This window comes from Pollicipes pollicipes, unplaced genomic scaffold, assembly GCF_011947565.3.
Source record: "Pollicipes pollicipes isolate AB1234 unplaced genomic scaffold, Ppol_2.1 Scaffold_7231;HRSCAF=8579_pilon_pilon_pilon, whole genome shotgun sequence".
Taxonomy (NCBI): Eukaryota; Metazoa; Arthropoda; class Thecostraca; order Pollicipedomorpha; family Pollicipedidae; genus Pollicipes; species Pollicipes pollicipes.
In genome coordinates, this window is record NW_023597034.1 from 15,228,205 (window position 1) to 15,236,790 (window position 8,586).

Below are 8,586 nucleotides of genomic sequence, written 5' to 3' on the forward strand. Positions count from 1 at the left end.
CGTCCAGGTCCCGTCAGGAGCGGCTGTCTGTCAGTGGCCCGGCGGGCGGGCAGACCGACTGCCGTCACTGTCTCGTCACGTGGCAGCACCACATGTAGGCCTGCATGGAAGCGACCGACCGTTCGCCTCGGCAGGTCAGCCCCGGTCTCGTCACGTGGCAACACTAGATACAGACCTGCATGGAAGCGACCGACCGTTCGCCTCGGCAGGTCAGCCCCGGTCTCGTCACGTGGCAACACTAGATACAGACCTGCATGGAAGCGACCGACCGTTCGCCTCGGCAGGTCAGCCCCGGTCTCGTCACGTGGCAACACTAGATACAGACCTGCATGCAAGCGACCGACCGTTCGCCTCGGCAGGTCAGCCCCGGTCTCGTCACGTGGCAACACTAGATACAGACCTGCATGGAAGCGACCGACCGTTCGCCTCGGCAGGTCAGCCCGGCGCGGCTCGTTTCTGACTGGTCGATACCAGCTCGTGTGAACTGATCCGCTGCCGTCTATAAAAACCGCCGTCGTTAAACTGAACTAAACTCCAAACGAGCAACACGGCGGCCTGCAATTGCGTCGCAGCCGGTTGTATTTTTGTGCGAGCTCACGAAGAAAGTCTTGCAAACAAGCTGCAGCACGGTGGCCCAGCCTGGGTAGCATTAATTATTCAGTGGGCCACTGAACAATGCGCCGCGATACCGTCGGGTAATCCGCCGTGGCTGGGCCGCCTCCTACCACCCGATCCGAAGTCTGATGGACCAGCGCGCTGAGATGGGTGGCAGCAGCACCAGCGCGCCGCGATACCGTCGGGTAATCCGCCGTGGCTGGGCCGCCTCCTACCACCGATCCGAAGTCCGATGGACCAGCGCGCTGAGATGGGTGGCAGCAGCGCACCAGCTCGTGGCTTTTCGGTAGCGTGAGCGCAAGCATGTGAACCCGGTTTGCATTCTACTAGATGATAAACGAGCCGTATGCATGCATTACAACTGGAGGAGGTCTTGTCAGAAAGATCTCACGCGTATCTTAACGTGATAAATGGTTGAAGATCATTCATGCATCTCTGAAGAAGACACCAACTCTAATGTTGATGATGATCCTATTATGATCTCAATCTTCTACTTGTCTTGAAAGTAAGTGCAACGGCTATCCTACAGTTGACTTAAATTGTTTTTCACTTAATTTGGTGACAACACCAGCCAGTGGTGTAGCCCCTACGCCACCGTGACGTCACAAAGCTGCGCGCCGCCAGTAGCGTGTTCTCCATGCCACCATGAGGTCACAAAGCCGCGCGCCGCCAGTGGCACACCTCCGCGCCACCGTGGGGCCACACAAGCTGCTCGCCGCCGATGACCGGTGACGGGGGTCATTAAGCCGGCTGTTCACTATCCCAACTATAGAGCCTCTATGGAGGCGCAATCAATTGAGCCGCTGATGGATTCTCGTGATGGGTTGTGAATAGTACTGATGGGAATGCTTGTGATGGATCACAAACAGCGAAGGGGGCCGTGAGAACGGGAAGCCTGACCGCTGATCGCGCTCTGGTTGGTATGGAATACGCGGCCTCCATCTTCGAATCATTACTGAATACCCGCGAATTAAAAAGTTCACCATCCTCCTTCGATCACAACGCTTTAAAAGACGGCAGCTTTTCCAGGCCGCTGCACGCGCTGCCGACCGAAGGGCACGCTAAAAGGTTGGTCCGATACTTCCCGGCAGCCGAACCGGCAATTTAGCGGTCGCCGAGTGCCGCAACGATCGGAGCCGCGCCATAACCGCCGCTGCGGGCGGCCCGCCGCCGCCAGCGTCCGGTCATCACAACCAATTAGCCACGACAGGCTCGGCAGCCGGCCGGGCACGCCGCGTGCCGCCACGTGCCGCCGGCACGTGCAGCCGGCCGGCCTGCGCACGTGCCGCGCGCGCGCGCGCCCGGCTGCGGTGACGGCCGTTGGCTGCAGCTGGGGGCCGGGCGGGGAACGGTCGTGCCGCGGTGGCCGAGGTAGGGCAGCCGACGCCACCAGCCGCACTGTGGGCCGAAGAGGTCCCGCTGGCTTCCTTTCACCGCAGGACTGGCGCGGGAGTGTGAGCACGAGGGTAAGCATAGTCGGGGATATAGCCAAGGGGGTCACGGGTCATGCCCCCGTCCCTGAGCCAAGAGGATCTCATCAGAAACAGCACGTTGTCGCAATGATTTAGTCAAATTTCGGAGAGAATTTGACATTTACCCACTGAGGAAAATTCCGGATACGTGCCTGATCACAGTGAAGATGGGTATGGGTTTCCATGAAAGCATGAATTCGCGGATGTGCCGTTGACAAGCCCGTACGAGCTCGGCACGAATTCCCCACGTCACTTCGGTTCGTTTAGGCCGTCATCCGATAGACGAAGTTTTGTTTTGTTTGTTTTGTTGCTGCAGAACACGTGGCGTTGACAATCCCTCGTCACCTCATGGCCACATGTGTTCGTGGTAACCGGAACGCCGACATGTTACCGCTGTTTCGTGGTAACCGGAACGCCGACATGTTACCGCTGTTATGCTTGACGGTTATGATGATTGTTGCGCGCTTTCAGTGCTGAATATCACGTACATGTTATCATATTTGTGCTGGGTGCAGTGACCGCCCCACATTCCCCGCTCTGTTCTGACCTGCAGGGACACGAGCTCTGGCTCGCTCCCCAGTCAACTGTCAGTGGCGCCGGTGGCCGGGTCGGCTGCCGGCCGAGCCCTGTCGCCCGCACAAACAGGACAGACGGGACGCGCCGCACCCCGGCCGCCAGTCACACCCATTGGCCGCCCACGCGAGGGCTTTTTAAACAAATGACCATTAGCGCTGCCCCCTGCCCGGCCGACACGGTGGGGACGGAGCACGGAGAGCAGCGACAGACAGCGGGGAGGCGTCGGCAGACTGGGGAGGGCCCCGGCCGTGGAAACTCGGCCAGTTTCTCAGTAAGGTGTTCTGCAGAGTGGTGTATCCTCGGGTTGCATTAGTACGAGCAATACCCGATAATATTGCTGGGAAGTGCATGCAGTCAACAAAGGCACGACCATTATCACCCGCATGTAAGCAACGCATTGAAAGACGGCAGGACGCCCCGCCTGCCTGTCCGCCCGCTCCTCTGTCGGGTGTGCCCCTCCGACGATATTAATGATATTTACGCTGAGGCTTTTATCCTAAATAAACACCATGAAACTTATCAAAGGCGGTCCTTCACGGCCTAAAAGAAAACCGCAATGTTATGGACGTATGTGTTAAAGCTGATGATGCTGGCGCTATGTCGACACAGACTGTGTAAATCTGGGGCCACCTCCATCCCATCGTCTAAAGAATCGTTAATGATGTAAACAGTTTTACGCATAGGTTCGCACCCGGGGGCGGCCGTCACCTCCGCAGCGAGTGCTGGTGCTGTGGAGGATCTCATGAGCCCTGACTGGCCCTGACAACCGGAGGCGGCCGCCACCTCCGCAGCGAGTGTCGGTGCCGTGGAGGATTCATGAGCCCTGACTGGCCTTACAACCGGGGGCGGCCGCCACCTCCGCAGCGAGTGCCAGTGCTTGTGGAGGATCTCATGAGCCCTGACTGGCCCTAACAACCGGAGGCGGCCGCCACCTCCGCAGCGAGTGCCGGTGCTGTGGAGGATCTCACCGGCCCTAACTGGCCTTAACAACCGGAGGCAACCGCCACCTCCGCAGCGAGTGCCAGTGCTGTGGAGGATCTCATGAGCCCTGACTGGCCCTAACAACCGGAGGCGGCCGCCACCTCCGCAGCGAGTGACAGGGGGCGGCCGCCACCTCCGCAGCGAGTGCTGGTGCTGTGGAGGATCTCATGAGCCCTGACTGGCCCTGACAACCGGAGGCGGCCGCCACCTCCGCAGCGAGTGTCGGTGCTGTGGAGGATCTCATGAGCCCTGACTGGCCCTGACAACCGGAGGCGGCCGCCACCTCCGCAGCGAGTGTCGGTGCTGTGGAGGATCTCATGAGCCCTGACTGGCCCCAACAACCGGAGGCGGCCGCCACCTCCGCAGCGAGTGCCGGTGCTGTGGAGGATCTCCCCGGCCCTGACTGGCCTAGCACGGAGCACAGGCGGCCGAAAGGGAATGGGGAGGGGGAGAGGCTGGAAGATAGATATGCTCACACGCGGAGAGGAGAGAGCCCCATTGGGACTAAATGCATAGCTAAATTTAAAACAATAAAGTTGGAGGGGTAGCGCCAGCACCCAAATTCGGGGTTATTTATTGGGACTGCCAGTGGGATGGGCGTGATGATGCTGTATCAGTAATGGTGACAACCGGTTCCGATTGATAGCGCTTGGTCACCTATGTTCCGGTGCTGTAAGGGGCTGAGACATGGGTACAGTCACGCGACCCACATCCTGTCGGAATGATGTAGGAATCTAACTAATCAGGCTTCGGTGGAATTAGAAGCAGCATCCTGCTCTACCTTCAAAGCGTGGCTTCGTTGCAAGACGGAAGGCGAGGCGCGGGAGCTTTGTTAAACTTCGGGAGTCAATTCCAAAATGTCAAAATAAGGCCCCTACAACCTAGATAGTGGGCCCCCTCACAGCCAGAATGGGCCTTAACACAGGTCAGGATGGGTCCTCTACAGGCCAGAGTGTGCCTTCAAGTCAATAATGGCCCTCTTCAGGTCAGAATGGCCCTAATGCGGCTTAGATAGGCCCTCTGTAAGACAAATTAGGGCCCTCCACAGTCAATTGTGGGCCCTCTACAGGTCAGATAGGCCCACTATGAAACTACAGGTCAGAATGAACCTGTACGGTTCAAAATGGGCCCCGTTAGACCATAGTGTGCTCTTTACAGGCCAGAATGGGCCCTCTGCAGGCTTGAAATGAGCCCATCTACAGGTCGGAATGGCCCCTCCATGGTCGATAATATGCCCTCTAGATGTCAAAATGGGCCTTCTACAGGTCAGAAGGAGCTCTCCACGGTCAACAATCGGTCAACAATGAGCCCTCTTCTGGTCAGAGCCCTCTCCCCCTCTCAGAATGAAACTTCCACGGTTGGTAATAGACCTTCTTCAGGTCAGAAAGCCCCTCTGAAGACCAGAATGGGCCCTCTACAGGTCAAATTTGCTCTCTGCAGCCAATATTGGAGCCATCCCAGGCCATGACGGGCCCTCTACAAGCCAGAATAGACTTCCCCACAGCCAATCGGGCTAGAATGAGCCCATCCAGTTCAATAATGGACGCTCTACAGGTCAAACGGGCCCTTTCCATGCTCAAATTGCCCTCTTTTGGCCGGAATGAGCCCTGGACAGGTCAGACTGGACTTTTACAGGCCTTACATAACCCCTTTACAGTTCAGAATGGGCCCATCGACATGCCAAAATGGGCCCCTCCACGGACCCTCCACGTTGGGGGGGGGGGGGGAGCGCCGCCACTCCAGCTTTCAAGTTGGAGAGGGGCAAGTTTCCCCGCTATTCCCCCCCCCCCCCCCCGCCCCCCGTTCCCGCGTCCTTACGGAAAGGATGCAGGTCTGATTGTCCCCTGGGAAAACAGCTGGCTTCCAGGGCTAGAAATCGACCTGATTAACTAACTAGCCGGACTTGAACAGCCATATAACAGGGCGAGCGCAATGCCAGTACCTGCTGGCGTCAGCAAGGGCGTCCTTCAGTGGATAAACGTCGGAGGCGGTCCTGGTCAAATTGTCGCGCCGGCAAAACACTTAGGCCGGGCGAATCGTCCGAGGGCTGGGAGGGGCCGCTGTCGCCCGAGTGACGTCATCATGACGGAGCTGCTATCGAATCGATGCCGGCCGCCGACCCGCGACGGCACTGCGTGGGCATGGCCACGTGTCCGTGACGTGGGCCGCACCACGTGCGGGCGGCGTGGAGGGTGTCGCGTGTGTCTCGTGGAAATCATCGGGAGGTCAGAGAGGCTGTGCAGAGGCAACTGTAAATCCCGCGTGTCAACAGAACTGGGCAGCGGTACGTGGCGTGGGCATACAGTACAGGAGGGCGCGACCTCAGTCTTACGACGGATGCCGGCCTCCTTGGGGTATGGCATGGTCCTGGTACGTCCTGGGGGAAGCTCAGTGTCTGCCCTTGGTCAGCCTACTCGTGGATCAAGCCATCCCAAGGCGGTAGACTATCAGAGACTAGATCTTTTTTTTTGGATTATGTCCAATGGGCTTTCTTACCATGGCGCCACAAAAAAAACATGAAAACTCTGTCACACGTTGGACAGCCCGGCCCTTTAGGAACTTTAAACTACGCTGAAATGGATGACATGAAAAATATATTAAATTTATATCCGTCGCTAACAGTATTCCAGTTCCCGCCAGTCCTGGTCAGAACACACGTCGCTAATAAGCGAGGATGGCTCCGATGATGAAGGCCCTGTGTGCGGACCTAAGCGCGCAACACCTCAGGACTGCCGGCCTTCCCCGCGCGCCTTGACACGAATCGGTGAGCTCGCACGCTCGGCCAGAGTGGCGCAGACTCGGCGCAGTCGACAGAAGCGGCGCGGCGACACTGGTGGCGCGCGGCGGCACCGGCACCAGCCGTGACGCCCGCCCGCCCGCCTACCGCCCCGCGTCCTTGTTTGCGCCGCGCCTCTCGGACCGGCGTCTGTTTGATCGCACGCGATGCATTGTTTGTGCGCGCCGCCTGCCGCCCCAGACGCGCCATTGTTTGTCAGCAGACGGTGACCTACTGCACCTGTCCGCGGGCCCGGCCGAGGTCAGGCACTCTGTCGGCTCGGCAGACGGTGACCTACTGCACCTGTCCGCGGGCCCGGCCGAGGTCAGGCACTCTGTCGGCTCGGCAGACGGTGACCTACTGCACCTGTCCGCGGGCCCGGCCGAGGTCAGGCACTCTGTCGGCTCGCAGAGGTGACCTACTTCACCTGCCCGCGGGCCTGGCCGAGGTCAGGCACTCTGTCGGCTCAGCAGAAGGTGACCTACTTCACCTGCCCGCGGGCCGGCCGAGGTCAGGCACTCTGTCGGCTCGGCAGACGGTGACCTACTGCACCTGTCCGCGGGCCCGGCCGAGGTCAGGCACTCTGTCGGCTCGGCAGACGAGGCCACAGGACCAAACAAACCAGCTCCGCACGCAGTGCGCCCCGCAGCCGGTCAACTAGTGGTGGCCAAACCTCCGGTCGCACCCACGTGCTTTTGTGATGAAATTGGGGGGCAAAGCTGAAGACGTCAAGGGCTTGCTAAGATTTTTAATGCTTGATACCGTTGGAGTCCATCATAACTCAATTCCATTTCCTGTGTGTCTAATGACGTCGTCTCGGTGATCGGGCACACATCGGTAGCACATCTCGATCCCTATTTGCCACACACCAGTATAATAACCTGACACATCTGGAGTGTGCACTATTCATGCTACATCACCTGTGTGTCTCTTGGCAAGCGGCTACTGAATCATATAGATAGGTGATGGTGAATCCCCTCATCGGAAGATGTATCAAGGGCACAGTACAATGCTGTGTATTTCAGATTAGCATGACATCACTGCCACTTATCTACCAGAAACAAAAACATCCGTCTGCGCCGACCAACACGGGTGGTTCAAGAATTTCGTTAAGGGAGCAGCCACGCTTCGTTGTGGTGTCCCCCGGAACTTGGCGCCCCGCTCACAAAGAAGTCCCTGGATTTTGGCCGCTTTATTTTCAGATCTCATTTTTGAATGGGTAAAATACCTTCCGCCGGAATGGGCCGCCGGATTTAGTTTTCTTCATTGGTAGAGGTAGATTTTCTGCTATTTTGTACGTTGAATTTTAATATTTGGGACGGTTGGGGGTGCCCCTGAACTTTGGAGCGTCTTGAAAAAGGAGCAATGAGGTTTTTGATGCCCCCTCACCACGAAATGTTCGTGCCCATTCGGCGCCAAAATATCGTGAATGCAATGTATGCAAAAAAAGGAGCGAACCGTCACCCCTGCCCAGCGCACCCCCTATTCCATCCATTGTACAGGGTTCGTTCGGTTTGCTGCTGACCGATTTTAGCGGCCAGCCTCAGTCAGCTGGCGCCGGCGGCCGACATCTGGCAGGCCTTTTTGTCGGATCCCGCGCTGCCATGGCCGCTGCGCGACTCCCAAATGGTCTGGCCATCCTTGGCCCAAAGGCAGACTGGCCGAAACCCGCCACGTCTGGTCCGGCGACGAAACTGATCTCGTGCAGCACCATAGCAAGCTGTCTTACCCTCTGTCTCCAGCGAAGCGATTTTTGCCGGAGTTGTAGATGGACAGATGTGACCTTTTCTTTTTCACCCACGTTTTTTTTGCTACATTGTAAAAACATTACTACGGCGTGCGGTACAGCAAAACAGCAAAAAGAGATCAGGTGGAAAACAGGCATACAGACAGGGTTACATCAATTATGGACGATGCTAACAGCAGGCTTATGCTAGTTATAATTAACTCGGCCTTACTTTCCCCTCCCCCCCCCCAAAAAAAAAATCAGGTCAAACACGTGGAACGCTTTGGCATGCTTCCCTGATTCTATTCTTGCTGAGAGTTTTATCTGCGCTGTCGCAATTCCACACAATTTTAGCCTTTTGGTCGGCCTTGTGGAAGACGATTACGCGGTAATGCCACTTCTATATTTTACCGTATTTCAAAATATTAAGGTTGTAAAGC